The sequence below is a fragment of the Corvus brachyrhynchos genome, unplaced genomic scaffold, assembly GCF_000691975.1.
Source record: "Corvus brachyrhynchos isolate BGI_N302 unplaced genomic scaffold, ASM69197v1 scaffold175, whole genome shotgun sequence".
NCBI classification, from domain to species: domain Eukaryota; kingdom Metazoa; phylum Chordata; class Aves; order Passeriformes; family Corvidae; genus Corvus; species Corvus brachyrhynchos.
Window position 1 is genome coordinate 7,975,120 of NW_008238448.1, and position 23,407 is coordinate 7,998,526.

The 23,407-nt window shown below is 35.6% G+C and overlaps 1 long non-coding RNA gene across 2 annotated transcripts in view; it reads left to right on the forward strand.

Annotated features, from left to right (window-relative positions):
- The first annotated feature begins 245 nt into the window (after positions 1 to 245).
- Positions 246 to 23,407, forward strand: part of LOC108447311 — a 152,355-nt gene continuing 129,193 nt past the window's right edge. The window contains exons 1-3 of one of the 2 annotated variants that reach the window (XR_001862801.1): positions 246 to 765; positions 2,480 to 2,552; positions 2,660 to 2,765. This is a non-coding gene — a long non-coding RNA (uncharacterized LOC108447311). The remainder of the gene's footprint in view (positions 766 to 2,479; positions 2,553 to 2,659; positions 2,766 to 23,407) is intronic. The other variant, XR_001862802.1, reaches the window with a different exon arrangement.

A 23,407-nucleotide genomic window follows, 5' to 3' on the forward strand; every position in this document is an offset into this window, starting at 1 on the left:
TTAGGACTAAAGTTATAACTTACTTTGGAGAGTTATGTCTAATGATCCATCATTAATAAGAAACACTTGTGCAGCCTTAAGGATTGATTTTAACTCGTGGAGAAAATAAGCTGTTAAAAAATAAGCTGTGAAAAGGTAATTCAAGTCATACAAAATTGTTCTCAGATTCAGATAATTATTTTATTCTGGCCTTTTAAATAATTGATCAAAGGTACCTGAAATGAACCAGGAAGAAATAGTGCTAGTTGTCTGTCATCTTAGTACCCATTTCCCCCCACCCCATGCTGTTTTTTGCCAACTTGCAGCCCAATTCAAAGCTTACAATTACATTGTTAGGGAAATAGAAGAAAATGTTCTGTCAGTCAACTATTAGCAAGAGATACCAGGAATGCAAAATATCTTACATATTTGTACATTGGATTATGGAGCAGAAATCATCTGTAACATTGAAAACCACAAATGCGTACACTGACTTTTATTCTTTCTCGTGAAAGAAGCAACTATAAAACAAAATAAAACAAAACAAAACCCTCCAAATACTTAACTGATGTTACCACTGGCACTTTTTTAGGTCTATTCCCTCTGCTATGCTGCCACTGTCTTTTCTCAAAATACTGTTTTTCTCATTATGAATCTTTTTCCAGGGAAACATGGAGAAGGAAATTGAACAAGTAGCAAGGCTAGTCTCTGAATTGGTTTTGCCACTGCTCTTAAAAAGATTTGTTGAGATGGACCCAGAGTACTTGTTACCTTGCCAACCATAAAGTAAGTGCATACAAGTTCTTTTATTGGTAAATGAAGAGCTGAATGGCTGTTCCCTCAGTCCAGATCTCTAGTGCAGTGTCCAGGTATGCAGGACCATTACTTCTACGAAGCTAACCATCCCTTCCTATAACAGAAACAACCACACAGAGCCCATAGAAAAGCTTTTCTTCAAAGGAAGAAAACTGGCAAACTTGAGCAGAGAGAGTCATAGGAATAGGGATGAATGTAAAAAGGAAGGATCTCTGTCAAGAAGAATGGAGGAGTTGGTCACCTTAAAAATAGATGACTTTGAAATACATGAGACATGCTTCCTGCTTATATATCTTACAATGAAGAAATTTAATCCAGATATGGTTTAAATGACCCAAATCCAAGTCCTTTATGCAAAATCAGACCCTTCTTTACTAAAAACCAAAATTAAACTCCTGTGAGGGCTTATGAGACAAATTAACAAAGTACAGAAATGTAAGCAGGCATGATTGTAATGAAAATTTTGTTCTGATTAGTAAGAAAGTTCAGCTAGGTCATGAATACAGGTTGTTTGTTTGCTTCTTTTTCTGAGGAATTGAAACTATGCTAACCTATGAATCTATCATTTACTTTGAATAATCAATTTTTATAAAAATATATTTTTTAATTTTTTCATTGAGTCAGTGAGTACTGTTCTTTTAATGAGAATTTTGTTGCGTATTTCACTGCAACTCCTCCTTCCCACATTATTTACTGTGAGAATGTGACCTTATTCTGGGTCATGATTCAGTTTAATATTTTAGTATGTTTTTTATCCTGGAAGAAAGGACAATATGTAATAGCTCACAACATGAACAAGGTTATTTTCATGAAGATTATTTGCTGTAATTTTTCAGTAGCACTCTGGTAAAGAACCTTTATGGTTGCCATTAACCCTGAGTACAGGGTTATTTTATCCTTCCTGAATTGCTGAAAGAGCTTTAAATGAAAATAAAGCTTTCTGCCAGGAGAAACTAGAAATGTCTGTTTATAACAAATGTTTAAAAGGCTGATAAACTCTCAAACTGAGACCGCGTAAATATGAATGATGTGTACAGTTGTTATTGTAATTTATTGAGAGGGGGTTGATGGACAAAACATTTCCATATGTTTTTTCTGTGAATTCTAAATTAGGACTTGCAGAATTCTACATAATGATCTAAAACAAAAAAGCCTGTGTACTCAGGCAGGCAGGTGTAGGAAAGCTATTGGTCTTATATAGATAGCCATACATTACGAGAAATTTACCTTCCAAGTCTACAGCCTAGGCCTATATGTGCAGATGTGCTGTAAATATTCTGATCCACCAGAAGCAGCGTTTCCTTAAGCATTTAGAGATGTCAGAATTATTTTTAATAATTAACAGAAAGTCTGGTAGAAAATGAGAAATATGAACTACCTAGCCTTTTTCATGTGTTGACATCTGTGTTACAGGCAATAAGTGAGATTTTACTGGCTTCACTGGTCTTCTCTGATCAATCAAAATCTCTGTGGAGAGAATTTATGTTGATTATGAGTCTAATTACAATTCCTTTTTTGAAATCTAATTGCTTGTACAAGGTAGAAGAATGAACAAGTAGGAGGTTGCTACCCTCTGTACATGTTGGGTAAAATTCCAGCTGGCAGGGCACTGCTTTCCTCATCTCATTTATCCTCTGTGCTTTAGCCTTGATCTGAACATAATAGTAGCTTCTTTTATTTTCAGCCTGATTTGGGTTCCACATTCTCTGGGAATTATTCCTGGTCTACAGAGATGTAAAGGAAGGAAAAATAGAACTGTAAGTCTCTTTTAAAAAAATCAGGGTCTTTGGGATATTTATATATATATGTATATAATTGGCAGCTGATTCAGATTCATTGGACTTTTTTTTCCTTCTGCACTTAGGTCATGGCCAAATAAAAATTCTCTAGGAATAAAAAAAAAACCCCGTAGGATTGCGAACAATGTGGTTACATGGGGGAGAGTGGCTCCAAGGTTATTCATCCCTCAGGTATGTAACTGTGAATGGACTTAGTATTTTCATGTGTAAGGGTCTTTTATCAAAAATGAGGTGGTACTACAGAGTGAAGGAAACACAAAAATCTTGTGAATTCTTCCAGAACAGAGATTAGTGCCATAGGTTATAGAACCACTTTATGACGGTAAGACCATTCTCTTTCAGAAGTACCTACTAGTGTACAGCTTACTGGAAAATGAGCAACAAAATTTGGGACAATAGTGGTGTAAGTATTATTTGTAGATCTTAGGCCTTACCTGTCTCACAGCCAGTGCCCTTAGTGGAACCTTAACTGGGTACCAACAGGCATTGCCCAGAGGAAGGAGCTGTAAGGGGAAATTTCCTTTGGCAGTCCCCTTTGGCAGCCTTTTCCTGGCCCTATGCATACTGTAGCTCTGGGATCTCTTTGGCAACCTCTCCCTGCCAGCCCTAGCTAGATGGTCAGATAAGTCTTTACCCTGAACCAACAGCCATGACCCATAGAGAAAGGTTTCAGGGGAAATTTCTTTTTTTTGCCTTCCTTTTTGGCAGGCCTTTTATCCTTATTTACACTAGGTGTATCTCTAGGGTGTGTTGTTTTCTCAACATTAATTCTATGCCTTCATCTGAGCCTTAACCCAACATCTATAAAACGAATTTTTTTTGCAGCCCACCTCTTGCTTTGGCATCCCCTTTTCAGCCTTACTTGGCAGCTTTAGGCTTTCTTTGTTCACAAACTTTAAGAAAAATTGCAGGTCTTAAGGACAGTTTATGAGTGTGTGTTTGGCAACTTTTATTCTTTTAGGAAAATGTATCAGTCCTTCATTGTTATGCTGAATGTGCAGTAAATTCATATGCTGCATGCTGAATAGGCAGGCTGTTAGTGCTACTCTTCTCAAACACTTGTTCTGACATAATTTAGTTTATACTAAAATTCATTCTGAGGGGAGATAGTTACTTTTATGGTATGGAATAAACAGAAAGACCTAAACTCCTTCAGATGAACATATGTGATATCTAAAAGTCTATTTAAAGACTATGTAAAGAAGATATTTCTCTATCATCTAACTGCTATATTCTCTCAATCCCCTAAAGTAATTGAAATACCTAATTCTGTAGATGTTGCATTCATGATGCATACAGAACCAGTGTGCATAACAAGGCTGTAAGCACTTCTGTATTTTACTTCAAGGAAGAAGTGGTCTCAGGTGATTTGAGTGAATATTGCTGTCACACTTATTTTAAAGCAAGTTCAACTACATTTTAAACTGGAAATTTAATAACATATGATATCTTTCATTAGAGCATCTGTTAGAAAGAAATATATTTTCTTCTCTGTGTAGAGGGAGAAGAATCACCTTTGCTCGTTAGGCACATGCAGAATGTAATGTCACATGATATGTCTGTTCTACTGGCAGATTTTGTAACATGGCTGGAATGATAAAGCTCACAACATCATTAAAGTGGCAAGAGTTTAACAATCCCTGGTTTACTGCTTAAAATATAACCTTCTGGTGTTTCAGAAATTCATGAAGTTTTCAAGTCTTGGGGATAAAAAAAAAAGTATGATAAAGTTACTTCATCTTGAACTATGCAGTAGAGGTGGAATACTAACCTATATGAGGGTGATTCCATTTTGGTAGGAAAAGGCTTAAAAATATATATGATCAAGTTCTAAAAATTAATAGAAGTGATAGCTGAGGAGGAAAGTGATGACAAGCAGAAATGTTACTCACAAAATTCCACAGTTCTGGAATTAAGGGGCAGTCCCTGAAACCACTAGGATGTCAGTATAAAATAGATACTTTTTCATGCAGAATGTAGAAATTCTCAAATTTCTCACTCCAGGAAATTGTGGAGTGGCAGAGTTTGAAACAGACTTTAGCTGCATGCAACAGAGGATGTCACAATAGAATCTTTTACGTTGTTAAACATCAATCCCTACCCAGAAAGTGATTGAGCTGCTCAGCAGAAGTTGCTCCAGAAAACTAAGCCTCCTCTACCATTAGGAAGGAGAAAACCAAGGATCCATCCCCTTCCGTCCTCTGGCCTTATTAAATAGTTTTCCACCTTCATCCTCTGCAGGACATCGTATGTGATCTGGTCACAAGGATTGTATTGTGCAAAACTAGCATGCATACTTTTTAATGTCCTTTTGAAGTGGAATAGTATTGATTGTAGATTGTTTTAAAAGAAAGTATCAGAATCACTGCATACACCCTTAAATGATATTCACTTTCAAAAGGACTGTTAGCTATTATTGTGGAGATTAACTTGAACAGTGAGAAATGTGGGCAGAGATCTTTGATAGTATTGTTTTCTTAGCTTATGCTTCAGTGAAAACTAGGAAATAGCCTGTATTTAAACTTGTGAGTCTATCTCCCCAGAAGCCTGTTAATTGCTGAGTGATGACCCTGTGTGGTGAGAGCATACTGATTTTTCATCTTTTAGTCAACTTAAATTAACTCTTTGTTTCAGAAAAGGTCATACTTGTTATTTAATTGTGAATTATTAGAAGTAATTGAGCATTGGTTTGCATGTTGGTAAACAGGATATAATGTTAATTTATCTTCTCAAACTGTGGTACATTTTAAAGTTTCTTTTTGTTGTTTATGTAGTAATTGCTTTCAGATTTTTCATTTATTTTCCACTGGGTTTTCCCTGATGATATAACGTTCAGATTCTTTTTACACAAAATGTCAATTTTTGATGAAAACACATCATTTCTAGTAATGTTTGCCTTTCTAGACAGTGTGGAAGATGGATTCATATACCTGGCTGAGCCATAAAATAAGAATTTTAATTTATAATTACTTGTGCTTTGGCTAGTTCTCCCTGAAGTGTTAGGAATCAGGACTTACCCCCAGCAGACATTTGTATTTGATCTCAAATAGTTTCAAAGTAATTTTTTCTTGTAGTAAAGGTAGAACATGTGATTTAACGTATTATTGCTGTATGCCATGGAGAGTTTAATCTTTGTTAATATGCAGTGAAACAGCATGTTTTCTTAGATCCAGAGCCTCAAAAGCCCTTGGGTCTCAGCTATGGAATGGAGTTCCCAACTGAAATTCCTGACATGGTGCTGCCAAACTTGCCTTCAGCTGAAGTTCTGGGCATCTAGGCATGTACAGAAATTTTGCTTCCATTGTATCCCAGTTAGATGACCAGGCACATGTTTTGTGCTCAATCCTGCTCCAGATCCTCACAAAAGGGCCCTTCAAGGGTTTACTGAGAGAGGCTACATTCAATAAGCCTCTTCTTTGATACACCACAGGCATGTGCTTGAATTCCTTTTGCTCAATATTGTAGCTCCATTTTGCAGAAGTATGTTAGTCTGAGATCTCTTGTCTTTCCCTTGTGTGAGGGATTTTACCCTATTTTTTGGTATGTTAGTCTGAGATCTCTTGTCTTTTTCCCTTGTGTGAGGGATTTTACCCTATTTTTTCCACGTAGGTGAATGTTGGAGTTGGAGGCTTTTGCTAATTTGTTTGGAGGCACTTGCCATTCTTTTATTGAAACTGTTCCAGTATGCCATGAGCAACCAAAATATTGTTGGAGCAGGTAAAAAGCAAGCAAAACTGTTTGAAGGGATTTGGAAATTCTGAAGAGGCCTATTCTTCAACTTCTACTTCAAGACAAAGTCAATTTAGAATAGACAGATATTTTATTGAAAGCACAAATCCAATCTTCAGAACAGGTGTCCTTTCAAATTTTTTTTTCTTTTAACATCTTCCAGCAGCTCTTCCCCTGCCCATGTTCCCTCTCCACAACGCTGAGAGATTTTGGGCTGTTGCAGTGCTTAATGTTTTAACATCTTCCAGCAGCTCTTCCCCATGCCCTCTCCACAAGGCTGAGAGATTTTGGGCTGTTGCAGTGCTTAATGTTCTTCCTGCCTGCCAAAATCTCGTATGAAAATCCAGCAGACAGTTGTTACTCTAGATTAGTTATTCTCAGCTTTTTCTTAGTGTGTGGACCTCTTTAGAAAATTCCCATTAATAGTGTTATACAGCATAAGAACCTTTCTTTATGCACTGTGGATTTTTTTAGAGGCAGTTGAGACACAGCTTGTATTATCTATAGAAGAAGATCTGTTGCATCTTCATGGTTCCTCTCTGAGAATACTACTTCCTTTTAGATAGAAAACTGAATTTAGTTTTTGTTTTTGTTTCACATTATCTGGATTTAGGTTAATGATCTCTAAATAAGAAACCTCATCAATTACAAGTAATTTGGTTTAAATTCCCCAGCTTTTTTTTTCCAGCAGAGAACATCCAGAGCTAATAATTACTTCAGAGTAAATTATTCACCATGAGTATATAATGTATACATTGATATATTTAATTCTTCTGATAGGCTGACTGTAAGCCTGAGATACTCCATAAAAGCAGTAAGCCTATATTTAGAATAGCTTTACTTCTTTTCATAAAGACAAGCCATCTTCAAAGTGTATGTGCGTACATACATTGTGGGAGTGGGGCACTTAGAGGTTATACCTCTAGCAGTTTGGTTCACTTAAAGTTAATTTATTTTCTTATATAACTTGATTCCTTTTCACCAAGGCTGAAAAAAAAAATCAATTTCTATGATACGTCACCTCTTCAAAGTTGTTAGCAGTGCTGCTGATTCATGACATGATTACCATGCCTTCAGAAGTTCAATTAGCTCAATCTGAAATAGAATTTCCAAAGGCAGTGTTATCCTTTGAGGTAATATAAATGTCAGAAAAAATGTACTAGCTGAATAAATACCATCCACTTACAGTTAAATACTAAGACTGCAGATGGATTCTTCTTATGGCACTTAAGCAAACAGAGCCATACTGTAGAAAAGGTTGCAAATATGCCTTTCAACCCTGTGAATTCTGTCCAAGAAGAATCAATATTAACAAAAAATAGGCTTGCAGAGTTCTAAAGTAAGGTTCTTCTCTAAGTTCTGTATTGTTGTGAAAGTCTTTCTGCTTTGAAATCAAACGCACTTGAATCCATTTATTTGCTGTTGCATTTTTTTGTGTACTGCTGATACTCTAAGTTCTGAAATTTCACTAAATTTCAAATTAAACTTCACATAAATTAAGAAAACAGAATTATTTCCATTTTGGAAGAGTTTAACTGTTTTGGTGAATAGAAGGTTTGGCACCCAGTGCAGCTGCTATGGATGTGTGCTGGGCTCTTCAACTTTGCACATCATGGATACACCTCTGGCTTTTCTTTGGAGGGGTGACAGTTTCATGCTCTGTACAGTCTTCACTTCTGTTAAGCTGGTAATATGAAAAATGGATTTAGGATAAAAGTAGTCACTGAAAAGGGAGATTGATAGACAAAGTGATTTAAACCTAGCCCAAGGTTACTGTGTGTTTTTTCTTAAGGGGGCAGAAGAATATCCCCCAAAAAACTATGATCTATGGTGACAGCTGCGGTAAATGAGGTGGGTATGCTTGACTGGCAGGTTTATATGAAGGGTTTTGTATTGTGCAGCATGTAATACGTAACAAAGCTGGCTTTAATAGTTTGCCTACTGGGCCTCAAAGGCTTTCAGTCAGTTTCTTTTCAGAATGTGTTTGTAGTGCTCCTTCTCTTCATGTTGCTAAGGAACTTATGGGGTGTGTGCGGTATACAGCTTACTGTAACAGATCCAAGGCTTAAGAATAGTATAGGTTTAAGGCTTTCACATAAGCATATGAACAGTGCAAAACAGACAGTGGAAGTTTTCAGAAAAACATTCAGAAGCAGTGTGGTTATTGGGACTTGGATTTTTTTGGGATATGTGATTCCCTGACACTAGATTCTCTGGATTCAATATACCTCATAGAATATTCTAAGAGCTGCCTAGGCACACAATGATATGCCTTGCCCAGACGTCATCAACATCTTGGTGTTTTTTCTACATCAGACCTTAATCTAGGACAATTAAGGAGACAGTAGGTGCAGTAAAAGCAGTATGTTTGGTGCTTTTGCAAACACCTTGTTGCAGCTGTGTTCTGCAAACCCACATGTTGTAAAAAATATGCAGAAAAAACTAATGTTGTATTTTGCTTCAGCCAAATGATGATATAAGGGAACAGGTTGGGGTTCCAGTGCACAGCTGAAAGTTATGAGGCAAAGAGGAATAATTTAGTAAAGGATGCTCCTCTTTCTAGCATTAAATCAATCAAAACAATGGTTTAGGTTCAACATTCTCACCAGCAAAAATTCCTCCATGAGCCAAAATGGAGAACAGGACAACCTGTTCATTTTCAGCTCCTGTGCAGTGAAAATGTTGTGGTATTACGAATCAGTTTCTGAAAGCTGCTAGAACTATCAGGCATAATCCAAGCCCTGCAATCTATTTTGAAACATTATTCTCTAAATCTTAATACGTCTCACCATCATTTTTTCAACTATTGGTTAGTGTTTCTGAGATGCAGATGACCTTTATTACACAGACTCTGGGGTAACAGCTCGAGCATTTTTTTTCCAGGGCATAATGGATGGATTTGATATGAACAGCTTGCTTTTAGGTTTAGTGTTGGAAAAAGTAATTACTATAAGGCAATTGCACTGCTGTTGGTTTTGTTTGGAACATAAGGTGACTATTCCAGCACAATTTTGGATGAAATCTGGTTATATTTTGATAAAATCCCAAGTAAATATTCGCCGGTAAGAATCATGCTCTGATAAACATCCCGTATCTATAAACAAAAATTGTAGTGGTAACCAAGCAAAACTTCATATTTCTTACACTGGTCAGATGACCCTAGTGCTGCACAGGACTGGTGTTGAAGGGAAAAAGACCCTGGATGCAGGTTGAAAGTTCAGTGGGTTTTTTTTTTTCGTGACATGTCAGCTTTTGATTTTGTGTGGTGTTTGCCTTATTATATATTTTACTTTTTTCTTGATTAAAAATTAAAATACTAACTTGTCATGGTTTGGGAATGGTATTTTACAATTTAGTAGTCTCACTAAAACCATGCCACTGCTCACTTCTGCCATTCTCCTCCAACTGGAAGCACAAAAGGCAAAGATCATGGGTGGAGCTGCCCTGTGACAGAGGAACTGGCTTTCTGACTATTTATTTTTTGTAATTACCAGAAACATTAGAGTGAGCCTAGAACTACAGGAGCTCAAATAGACACCTATATTGTTCACTAAATAGTTACACATTTGTGATGTCGTAACTGGCTATTGTAGAAATGATTACAGGGTACCAGAGTTTTGATTTAAAGTGTTGAGTAAGAGAAGAAACCAACTAGCACTTATAGGAAAAATTGTCATTTCTTGAACAATCTCAGCAAGAGAGACACAACTATCTTGATTTCTTCCTAAAGTAATATTCTCCAGTTTTTTGAAAGCTGTCAGAGTAAGCATTTTGCTCTTGCTAAGAGATACCCTTGAAGTGTGTCGTATGATGTTATGCAGAATATATGCTGTCGAAGTACAGAGATTTGGAAGAGCCTGTGGGACAGGTGAATGAAAGGATTTGTAAATCTTCTTCATCAAGTATTAAAAGTATTACCATAGAGAAGATAGTTCTCTGCCTGTATAATGCAATGGGAGGCAGGTACTTTCAGTTCTTTCCAAATTCAGGTCTTAAGCTTCATGGGCCTCTTCAGAAGGTTTGCTTTTGATTAACTCTACATAACTTGCACAGTGTCTACTTCATGAACTTCTGAATTTTTTTTTTTTTTTTTGCAAAACCAAGTGATACCACTGAACAATTTAAAAGCAAATCTATTATGCTCTTTTTGATGAGGAAAACAAGAATATAGCTTTACTGACAAGAAGTCCAACAATACTGAAGGAGTAGCACCTCAACTACCTTATCTCTCCAGGCCACAAATTAGATAAGTATGGAGTCTGACAAATGGTATTTTTGTAAAGCTCCAAATATCTTGAAAATAATGAACTTAGTGTAATCCAATCAAAAATATTCCTAACTTTGCTTCAGGTTTATAAGTATACTTTTCTTCAGCTAAGAAGTACATTTTTAACTGAAATGTGAGTCAGAGACTGGCCCCACAGTTATCTGTGTAAGATTCAAGGAAATTGGAGAATGCTGTAAAACAGACTGAAGTTCAAAACTGTTCTAATGAATAGCTTTATCCGGAAACAACTATTTTGTTTTATAAGCACAAATAGCTGCTTTTTTTAATGTTGACAAATTAGAAGCACTGCTGCCACTGTGACTGAAACACTTTCTTGATAGGTCAGTGCTATTTAAAGATCACACAAAAGCTATCAAAGGAAACACACAAAGAAAGGGCAAACGTTTGACTCTTTGCTGGAGGTGACCAACAACAAATAGAGTTTATGTGGAACTTTTAAGGGAGGTGATTAATTTAGGAAGGCATGGAAAGGAAAATAGGAACACCTGAATGTGGTAACACTTTGTGTTTAGTAAGCACTTTGTGTGTAATAAGCGGTGTTATTTGTAATTGTGAAAGTCATATTCTGAAGCCTTTAACTTAAGATATTTTGATGTGACTTTCAGAGAGTCAGAGTTAAAGGATATGGAAATGATAATGTACTCCACAGCAGAAGTTATTCCTAGGCTTTTAGTTATGCAAGCTCTGAAATGGGGTTTATCAGTCTTACAAAATACACAAATTGTTAAAGACCAGTTTGATATTAGATTAATAGCAAAACTAGAGAAGGATGAGTGGGAAATATGCAGCATGAAATAACTAATAGAAAGTTGCATGACTTTGAATTAACCAAGTAATATTTTCCAAAATTAGTGGTTATTAGATTTTTCTTCAAAACAAAACTATAAAAAATAATATTTTATAATTTGCCAGTTGATCACAACTTACAATATACAGGTACTTTATGTTTCATTGTTTGCTAAAATTATTTTAAAACTTCTTGAAAATATTTGGGAACATATAATTGCATAACTAATATTGTGCTGCCCTTGTTTAATGCTGCGGTAACAAAGGCCTTAACTTTTCTCTTTTAAATGCTGCTTATCATTCTATGTACTCATAGCCATGTTCTTTCAGCTTTCAACACTTTCATTTTTATTAAGTTCATGAATTATTGTTTACTTTTTAATTCTGCAGTCTTGGATTTCAATGTTCTTAGGTCTTGTCAGTACCAGAGATATCTGTATCCTTCTTTGATTAAGTTAATGTAGCAGCAGACCTAAGGGTGGATTTCTGATTATTTCATGCATTTTGTGAGATTGAGACACATCGGACTGGATGGCTCCTGTTTTCAGCTATTACTCTCATCAGGATAAAATTGAGTTTTTTGGTATCACTTGTATATAATGACTTTAGATTTGATTTTGAATCCTCTGGTATAAATGATTGTGTGAAACTGAGCATCTGATAATACTACAATCAGATGAAGTCTGGATTAGTAAAGTATCAGATTGAAATATAGGGTATACAGGTTCTCTTTACTGTTAGTCCAAGGACAGAGTAGTGATGAGACAGGTGCTTCATTTCTATGTGCTGGACTTAACCTGCCTGTAAAGTGGGTATAACTATGCTAATACATGTAAAGTGCATGCATTAGATGTTTAAAGCACTGTAGGAGAAAAGTTACTATTAAAGGCATGATTCCTGTGTTATCTCTGCTCAGTCTAGTCTGGGAAATCCCAGACTAACTGCTGGACAACTGGACTCTTTTGAATAATTGAAGTTTTTAACTTAACACTGTTGTTTTTCTTGGTTTTTTTGTTTGTTTTGGTTTTGCTTTGTTTTGGCTTTTTTTTGTTTTTTTGGGGGAGGATTGGGTTGCTTCTTTTTATTCATGAGCATCTTGTTTTATTTCAAAATGAAGAAGTAGCTCTGTTCTTTCAAAGATTTATTTGTATACCTGTAGTATAAAGTGGTGTACTTTAAAAGCCTTACGAAACAAGTCAGATCAGTAATCTAAAAGTGGCATGGAAATAAAAAGTTCTCTTTCCTCTAGAAGTATACCAAGATAATATACAGATGTTAAGTCACATTCCCAATTTTTAATCCTCTGTGGAGGTGATTCCCTTTTTCTGAAGTTTTGTCTGTGCACTAGAAGTCCATGTATGGAATTAGGAGGGTTGGGCAACTAGAAATCAGTGAAATACTGATAATATCTTGTTTTGAGTAAAAACATTAATACAAACTCTAGTTTGCTCCTAGTAGTATGAAATTTATTTCTTGTTAATGCTCTCAAGTATAGGTCTTCTGTTGCTAAGGTCCTCCTTGATCGTCCTAGTTTGTCATGAAGAATTACTGCTCAAAAAGGTGGTTTTGACCTTACCTTATGTTGGTGTGGCCTCTTGCAGCAGCTTCCAGCACACCAAGGTTCCAGGGAGGATTGACAGGACAAAGAGAACTAAACTCTCTAACCACAGCAAAACACAAGACTACAGGACATCAAATAGCACTGTAAAAAGAAGCTGAAAGGAATTTCTCTTCACACATTAGAAAATCTTTGATTCTCTGTTTCATGTCTCACCAGCTTGGGCAGGGGATGTTCCTCTGTCTCCAACTACATTACTGGGTGGCAGTACTGTAAGAGAGTGGCTGCTATTTTCAGGGGCTTGTCTAGTATGAACAGAAGAATAAAGCCAGTGTAATAGTAATAATTAAAGTAGTATGTAATAACACTGAAAAGTACCTCTCTATCCAAGTAATTGTGTGAAACAAAAATTTCTTTTATTCTTTGCCCGTAGACTAAAAGGAAACCAGAAAAGAAATACTAATAAACCATAGCAAATATAATAAAATAAGGTGGTTTTTTTCCTGCATGAAAGCACGATTTTTTGAACTATACTATTCATATGAAGTAGAACATCTCTAGATGTGGAAGGAAGAAAGGTTTACTTATAAATAGCCAAAAAGTAGGTCTGTAATCTGGTATGAGAACTACATCCCTATTTCAAATCAGTAGGAATCAAAAAACCCCAGAATTTGTGACATCTAGGCAAGATCATAAAAGATGATGATACACTGGCTTGTCACAGTTTCTTCAAAAAGTTTGCTTATGACTGTTTTTTAAGGTCCTGTGTGGTAGTCAGATAAAAAGAATGTTCATTGGTCAGTTAGGAAGGCAAAAGAAGCCAGAGTATATGTGATTTCAGAGGGGCTTAGAGGATTATGCTGTACTGTGTAAAAGCAAAACAGTAATTAAGGTCTCCAGATCGAAAACATGTATATATGCAAGAAAACATCTAAAATAAAACAAAACCATTCAGATTCAGCCACCGACTATGGTTTTTGCTACATTCGTGTGATGAAAGGGTTGAGGGAGGTGAGGGGTTTTAGTTGTTTTTGGTTTTTTTTTTTCCCTTAAGATGAATTTAAATAGTTTCAGGCTGAGATTCTCATTAACTAGGAAAACATTAGGATGAAATAACTCGAATAGCACCTATGTAACCTGTCGAATAGATCTACAGCCACAATTACTGAAAGGCTTTCATGTGCAAAGTGTATCCTCAAACTTTAATAGAGTGTTTGAAATCAAGTTCATCTGATAATGACTAAGTTGAAAATATTGACAGGTTCCAGGTAAAAAGCTGTTTTCTTTGTCATCAACAAGTGGCAAATAATCGATCATTCAGTGGAAGAATGGTTACTTGAGAGTTTAACTTGGTGACTTAGTATCCTGTAGTGTAATTCTTGATACATCACTTCCTCGTTGCCTTAACAATTTTGTTTTAAATACCCTGGACTTGACTTATAAAACTTATTTCCGCCTTCTTTTTATTTAGAAAAAAGGTTGGTATATAAGCACATTTGTTTGTGGGGAAATAGAAACAGCCACTCTTCTCTATAATTTTTAGGAACCGTTATTCAAATTGCTTTTTAAAAATTCTGACCATGTCTTGAATGGAAATTTTAATTAGGTTCTGGATGCCAGTCTTGTGATGTAAGGTATAGAATACACAGAAGCACAGAGGCTTCCTGTACCAAAAATGTTAAATTTTTTTTTCATAATAACTGTGACCTTTTTAAACCATTTTAAAATTAGTTTCTTGGTTTCTTAATTTTGAGTCAGATTATATATAAACGCTGTTGTTCTCCTTTGGAGGAAGTCTTGCATAATTTAGTTATACTCTTTAAAATCTCAGCAGTTCTAGCTCATATCTGATGTGCATGGGTACTGCAGTCACTAAGAGATGACATAATGTCCTATAGTGCATTTCACATGAATCTATACAATTCTAAGGGAAATGTAAAATACATAGTACATGCCTATATTCTTTTCTATAAAACTTGTGTGGTGTAATTTGAATCTCCTGAGGAATCTGATGAATATTTCTTCCCCTTGAAAATTAAAGGGAAACAAAATAAAATACTCCCTACAATATTTATGGTCTATATATTGACTAAGATGGAGACTATACCTAGTTGCATTTCATATAATGAAAATGCATTTCTTTTCTATCTAATTGAGAATTGGGATGGCTTTATAAGCCTGTTTTGGTGTCCCTGAGGACATTGCCAGGGAAAATGTAAAACCCACATGGTCTCCACAACTCTCTCCTAAGACCATGTTTTTGTCTTGGAAGTAACACAGTGTAATATGAGATACAGCAGTTGCCAAGGTAACTGTTCTTTTCTCATTTGATAGCAGCAGGTGAATGGTTGCCTGGATATCCACAGTAATTTGCTGGGGCTTTAGTAATTCACGAAGGATGTACACATTCTTTTCCAGGTTTGTTTTTCTCTCACAGAAGCTTTGACTAAAATCCCAAGGTACATGATAAGTATTAAAATATTATTCAATATTATTAAATAATTATTCTTCCTTTAGTGCTGTTCTTTTAATATTAATATTTTAATACTGTTTTAAATGCAGAATATTAGAGCAAGATCTTTTTATATTATGATAGTTCTTTTCAGAGGAACTTATTTTCTGATTTTTTTTTAATCTTGGTTAACTATTTAAAAACCCTTCAGAAATTTAACTACTTAACACTATATTCAAATCTGAAGCTAATGAGACAAATCCTGCAAGTGGAATTTCTGGTTTGTTTCTATTGCACTTTCCTTTAGTGAAATCAGTAAGATGTTAGAATGAGAGACCAGTCTTATTTTCAAACTCTGCTGCAGCATTCTCCTGAATTTAAAAGGAAATACACTCAGCAAAGAGGTGTTCAGATTTCATGGACTTTGAGAATAGATGTGAAAGTTCTCATGAAATGTGACATAATAATTTCTTTCAGTGATTAGAACCTAAGTTGTCATTGTGTCATTATTCAGTTTTAGATTTACTGTATAAGACTTACAGTTTTATTCAGTCTGTTGGCAGGTCCAGAAAGAATCTGTTACATTGTTTATACCACAGTTTATTAGCTTATTACATACACATAATCAGAATGGGAAGAAAATCTTAAATTTGGGACAAACAGAATGTGTTTTAGAGGTTTCACTTGTTCATGAAGTTGAGTATACAAGCCCCTAAACATGTCATATGTATGTGGCCTGAGTTCCAGCTGTTAAATACCTCAGAATTGAACAATCTCCTCACGTAATCACTAAATTTAGCCCTTTCTTTAAGAAATAGCATTTCTTAAAGAAAAATATATATTTCTTCATAATTCTTTTTCTATTATGAATAATACCAATGTCTCCAAATAATAACATTACAAACAAGCTGGCAGTACATAAGTAACCAGCTAAATAAAACCACCAGCCATATTTATGAAGAGAAGGACAAGACAAAATCAAACCCCTTCCACCTAAGAATTAAATACATACTCTCAGTGGAACTGTTCTGTATACTGGCAATCATGACATTCTGAGAGATTTGATGGAAATCTTGCATTTATTTAATTTATATAGGTTTTCTCTTTATGGACACTTGATTTCTGAAAAGTAGAATTAGTGCTGGAAATGAGTCTTCTAAAGCTGACAGTGAAACTGCATTATAACAGAAGTTTAGTCTGCTTTCTTTCAGTTACTGAAATAAAATGGAAGGTATGCTATTGTTGTATGGGTTAGACAACTCTTGGCTCAGAAGTAAATTGTTTTGCCTGTCTAAAAAGGAGTTGGGGAACAAGTAGATTTTTAGGCATCCATCTTAGCCAAGACTACCATCTGACAGGTAGACTCAACATCTTGACACCACTGTAAATGTTAATGTTGGCTCTGCTTTGTTTTGATAGCCTTGTCAGACACTTATTCACCAATAGTACTTATTTAAGTAGATCAGACTCTTAGAATTAACAAAACTACTTTAATTCCCACTCTGAAGGACACATTTTTACTGAGGCGTGTAACTTCAATCAGATGTGATAGTTGTTTTCTTCTCCCTTCATGACTTGGCACTAAATCCTGTAGCTCAAATGAATGACAGCAGTGACCAAAGCACAGCTCTAAGATTCTAGATTGACTTAGAAGTTACCTGAAGTGCAGCAATTTGTAACAAATAAACCTCTACAAGGCTTCTGGAGAAGCTTTCATAAAAATTATTTTTTAAATGTTTAATTATTAAAATAAATTTCTCTCTCTTCCTGTAAAGATTTCCAAACTCATATCTGCTATTAAACACAGGTGAACCAAAAGAATGTTACTGTAGCTGCTAGTAATTTCTGAACAACAGAAAAAAATGCCTCATTGATATATACTTATTCCCTCTGGTTCTAAATATCATGTTTTCAATTTATAAAGTCTCTCATTAGTGGAACAGGATGGAAAACACAGTCCTTTTAAGCTGAAAAACAAGTACTCCTGTTTATTTCAGTAGGGCAAAACTGACGCTTCTTCAACAATACCCTGAAGTTTGCAACTTCAGTACAGTTATAGGTAAAAAGCAAAATTAACCCAACCAAACATAAAACATCAAACAAAACTGAGGGTACTTAGCTCCTCCTAAAGTTGCATTTCTCTGTGGTAATTATATTATTTTCTCCCATAGGTGTAATAGGGCTTCTAGAAGTTGTTAGTACCAGGCATGTGTTTTCTTCAAAATGACTATTGTTGCAGAGGTGAATCATCAAATGTGTTGTGTTTTCAAAATTCTTCTTACTTTATAGAAGTAAAGGTTGGCAGTTGCTGGGAATTTTAACAGCTCTGACAAATTTAACCTGTGAAATACAGACCTGGGAGTCCAGAAAATAGCTTTGAAAGGATTCAGTATTACATTTCAATAGAAGAACCACTGAATTTAATTTTTTCTTAACTATGATGTTTAAAGTTTGGCGCTTTTTGTGTGTCCAGAAGCTGCAGAACAGATGTAATATTTACGAAAAGATTAACGACATAGTAATGTTTGAAAACATGGTGATATATTGTGACATGAGTGATCTTTGTAAGTTGTTAGAAAACGGTGTGTTCTGCAGCAAACTTCTCAGCATCTTTGTCTACTTTATCTACTCTTCTTGCGGCTGAGTTTTGATATCTAAAAGGGTAGGTGGAAGTCCCTGGAGAGCAACTGCTTGAACAACCTCTTTGCAGAAGAGTAAAATTACATATATAAAGCTTTCTTAGGTGAGTTGTTTCTTCCTTAAAATATGAGTGAAAAGATTGTCAGGCCACAGATTGAATTTCTGTCTCTTGATCAATAGCAAATCAATATCAGATGGATTAAAAATATGTCTGAGTGTCTTTTAAATTTTCTATAGTGTTTCAGTGCAACTGCTTTTACAAACACTTCTTTTCCTTATTGAAATGATACAGAAGTAATATTACTGGCTATAATCCTTCCAGGGTAAATTAGTTTGACGTGGAGGAAAAAGCTGTGAGAGAACAAGTGCTTGGACTCCTGAAGTCTAGAAGCAGAAATGTATCATTTGAGCTGCTTTAGTTAGAGGAACTAAAGCAGTTAATAGAAGTGAGTCCTGTGAGTGAAGAGGTAGGTTAAAATAGATTTTAAAAGAGAGGTAGGTTAAAATAGGTTAAAATAGTTTTGGATAAGCAGCTATACTGAGGCACTCACATGTTTAACAGCAGATTGAATTGAGCCTTGTGAAGATCAGAGCTCCTAAAACTGGTTTCTAGAAATAAGCTGAGAATGCTCTTTTACCAGGCAGTGGGAGCCCAGTGTGTGTTAGGACTTCACTGCACTGTGGCAGTAAATGATGTTATGGACTGTGTGTGTATTACTGACTCTTATAAATGGAATTTATCAATGTAACTGGTTTTGAAAATAATGATTTTAAATAATGGATTTGAAGTGAGTAAAGTTTTTCCTATTGCTTATGATGTACCATTTAAGAAAGCAAGCTACACTGATTAGAAAAAAAAAATTGTTAAATCACAGTTTGATCTTGTGCTGGTCCAAACGGCCACCACAAAACAAATGCTGGTAAAATCCTACTTTGAGTTATTTTGACAACATAAACAATATTTAGGGACTTAAAAGTTGAATGTGTGCAAATTCCATCCAGTATAATGTAAAACTTCATCTCCAGCTTTCATTAGGCATTCTCAAGTTCTGTATATTGTGGCTAAATACAATCCAGGCATTTATGAGTGCAGATGGTGGTTTTAACCAGCTGTACTACTGTGATGTAAAAGGAATTCCTTGTAACATAGAAGGGCACCTCATCAGCTGAGGGGAATGCAAGGAGAAGCCATCTAAATGAGCCCATAGAAACATCTGTTGCAGTCATAAATATATATGAGTCTGTTCAGCTGTACAGAATTAAAATTATGTTTCACTAACACTTACTTTAATAAGCTATAAAAGAGATTGCATTGCAAATTATAGATGCTGACTGAATTTTAAAATCAAACTAATGCTTATTTTTGTGTTGCCTTTTCACATCAGGATAACATTGTTTCCCTTAATAAAGCTAGAAATAAAGCAATTTGGCAAAGAAAGTAGCAGGCTTACCCTGAGATTTTGTGAAGAGTCATAGTTTGGGCTAGAAATGATTGATAAATTTGAAATATATTTTGTATATTACTCTTCACATAAGAAAAAAAAATTAGGAAACTATCTGCTCTTTATCCAGGTCTAAAGTTTCTTTCATGTTCCTGTCATCTTAGAACTAGCAAAAACTTTTTTTAATGAAGTTCCTCATTGTCTTCAATGGTTAATGGATTAAATTAATTTATAAATTAGGTCAATTGTTTTGCAATACTTATAGTCTTAGAGAGCTCTTGTCAATGCTGGTAAGGTCACAATAAGTTTCTATACACTTGAGAGCAAAAAAGAGAATGAGTCATACCCATATCCCAAGGGTGGGATTGTTTTAAGTCTTGGCGGCAGAATTCCCATTCACCTAAATAAGACAAAATTTTAGCCTCTTTTCATCTCGTCTATTTCTTACCTGCAAAATAACTTTCTTAACATGTTTTCAAAGTTGTGCTTCTGTCAGGCCCCTGTAATTTTTCTTTCTGCTTTTTTTTGTTTTCCAGAATGATCTTGTGGTTTAACCCCAGCCAACAGCTAAGCACCACACAACCACTTCCACTTCTCCTCTCTCCCCACCACTGCAGTGCAAAATAAAAAAACTCTTGGGCTGAGATAAAGACAGTTTAATAGGGAAAGCAAAAGCTGTTCACACACAGAGCACAAGGGATTTGTTTATTACTTCCCATGAGCAGGCAGGTGTTCAGCCGTCTTCAGGAAAGCAGGGCTCCATTGTGTGTAGTGATTACCTGGGAAGATCAGTGCCGTCACTCCAAATATCCTCCTGTTCCTTCTTTCCTCAGTTTCATATGCTGACCATGGATTATCATGGAGTATCAGCTTTGGTCAGTTGAGGTCAGCTGTCCCAAATGTGTCACCTCCCAGCTTCTTGTGCACCTGCAGTCTCCTTGCTGGTGGAGTGGTGTGAGTAGTAGAAAAGGCTTTGACTCAGTGTAAGCACTGCTCAGCAGTAACTAAAACATCCCTATATTGCCCAGTGTTTTCAGTACATATCCAAAACACAGCCCCATCCTAGCTACTGTGAAGACAATTTACTCTATCCCAGCTAAAACCAGCACAAATGGCTAATTCCAGTCTTTTCTCAAGTTGACTACTTGTGTGCCCTCTTTAGAGTGGTGAACTCCATTGATGATGATTTTTTTCCATTATTCTATTATCATTTTATTCTACAGGTATAACTTTGATTTTTGCTACAAATACTGTTTCCACTTACTGATAGTCTTCAACCAAATATATAATACATGCCATAATCAATCTATCTCAGTACCCTTATCAACAGCTATTTAAATGCAACACAGGTTTTATGTCTGTCTGGACTTGCCAATCTAGCTGACATAATTTGGATTTATTAGAAAAGTTCTAAATACTGTTACACTTTCAATTAAAAATAAAACTCCTGAAGTAGTCTGAAGAACATGCAAGTTGATATGTAGCAGTTCAGTTTTTAAAATAACCCCCTATTTAACTATAAATACTGTCATTAGTACTTGAAAAGCAGATTACTTACTCGCAATGCTTAGCAGTGCATTGAAATTGTTATCTCAGAATATTTGAATTGTGATTTAAACGAAACATTGAAATATATTAATCTTTTTACTCCTCATTTAGGAAGAATACAATAATGAAAAAATTAATGGTCTGAAATTTGTTTATATGCACTACTCAAAGAGAAGCTTCGATAATTCCTGCTCCTGAAGGACTATTTCTGTCAGGCCTTGTTATGCTTGACTTGTATCATCCTTAGGAGCTGCTCTGTCAAATTGATGTTTATTTGATATATATTTAATTTCTCTTCAGTAAATTTGTCCAGACACATGCATTGTGCGCACACATGCCTTCTTGTATGCTAAGAAGATAAGCAGAAAGGGACACCAGGAGATGTCAATCCATGTTTTAGGTAGTTGTGGCTGACTGTATGCTGATGGGCATCTTCAGCTTGACTGCACCTTCTGCTAACATTCACTGGGTCCTACCTCAAGGTGGAGCTGTTATATTTGCAATAGAGACAGCACTTGAAAAGCTTTTCCTCCCCCAAATCCTGTTTCTGATTTAAATAGATGTATGAGCTCTACTGGTAAAGAAAAACGACAAGCAATTTTCCTCCCCCTCAGCAAAAGCTGGAGTCGTCAGTGTGGCACGTAGGTGGCTGGGCCTACAACACTGACTTTTATTCAATCTGACATCACCTTTTGCAGGTTCAGGAAAATACATACCTTTCACTTACAGTAGGTATCCAGCAGGATTACGACAATATGCGCATTCCAGCTGTCAAAAGCAGTGCTGTTCTTCTTGTGGCTCTTTGTAATTGGGAATGTTTTCCCAGAAGAGTGTGTGTGTACGTATTGTGTTCTAATTAAGACTGTATGAGACAGTGATGGCAGGCTGTCAAATCAATAGGACATTGGGTATATTTTAGTCTCCATGCTATAGTCTAAATAACCTTTTAAGGACTCTGTTCTCTCGATGTGGTAAATAAATGCTGAATGTTTCATACTTAATAGGCTTTGGAGTAATGTGTTCCACATGGCTTTATTGCTGGAATGAGACCTTCTTATCACTAAATACACAATAGTGACATGAGGTCATTTCAGCATGAAGAAATGCATAAATCTCATAGATGAAGGAAGTCAGTTTATTGTGAAGTTTAGTTAAACAGGAATACTCTAAAGTAAACCTTGGTGGCATCTTTAAGGAAAATGAGAGAAACGCATAAATACTTAATCTAGTCATCTTTGAGCTCTCAGTTTAGTTACTGTGAATGTCTATCTTAGCTGGATCTGTGAAAGTGATGCTCATTTACTGTTTATTTTTACTTTTTTTTTGAGTGAGAATATCTTTATTCTGGTAACTTAGAACATTGAATATATCATGCATTTCAAAAGCTTCTTTCTTCAGAGTAGCCTCTCAACAGGTGTAATAAATGACCTGCTTGTAGTTCATTTTGTGTGAAGTTTACCAGAAGTGAGAAGAAATTAAATTAGACCCTGAATAGCTTGTGTGACCAGAACTGGGAGCAGGTCTGGGGGGCTGTCTGATGGGCTGGGTACAAAGTGCCCATTGGTGTGGGGGTTCACATTTTTAAGCCAGTATTCTATACAGAGTTGGGTGACATTTTTTCGTTAAGACATTTATTCACTGAAAAATGAGGCTTCTAATTGCTGGCAGTATTGGTGAAATGGGATTCAATTAGCGTTGACTGGCAAAAAATGGAAAAAAAGAAACATTCTTGAGTGGTGAAATATTTTAGTGTTCTAAAATCCAACATTTTGATCATTTGGGCCTCGACTAGGAACAAGGAGACTTGAAGATAATGCACAAAACTGAAGATAAATTCCATATTTAAATTCAAATCTTGGTTTTAATGGAGGTTTTATTTGCACATTAACAATGAATGGTTTTGCCCATTTTGTCTAATTGCCTCCAACTATTTAATTTTTTTACCTGTTCCTTAGAATTCTATTTGTCCTTCTAATATATGTATTAGTTCATGCAGGGAGAGAATTCACTTCAGGTAAGTACCCTTCATCACTGGAACATATTGCTAAAAAAACCAGCAACATTGATTCATATCTTAGTGATGTAAATGATAATTCTGCTTCAAAACTAGTTCTCCTATTAAAAATTACTGGGGTGAAAGTAGTTCCAGCTGGTTGAAATATTCAGTTTTCCCTAAATCATAGTGGGCCCAAAATATGAATGAGAAAGACTGAAAACTGTGATAACTTGAGCTTTTTGATTGTTTGGGGAGCACTTACTCAGGAGGAGTTAAACCTTGTGTTGTGGAACTAGTCTGTTTACCTTAGTCGGTGTTGGTTGTCTTGCCCAGTGCTTTTCAGAGTATTTAGGGACATGTTTAATACCCTTGAT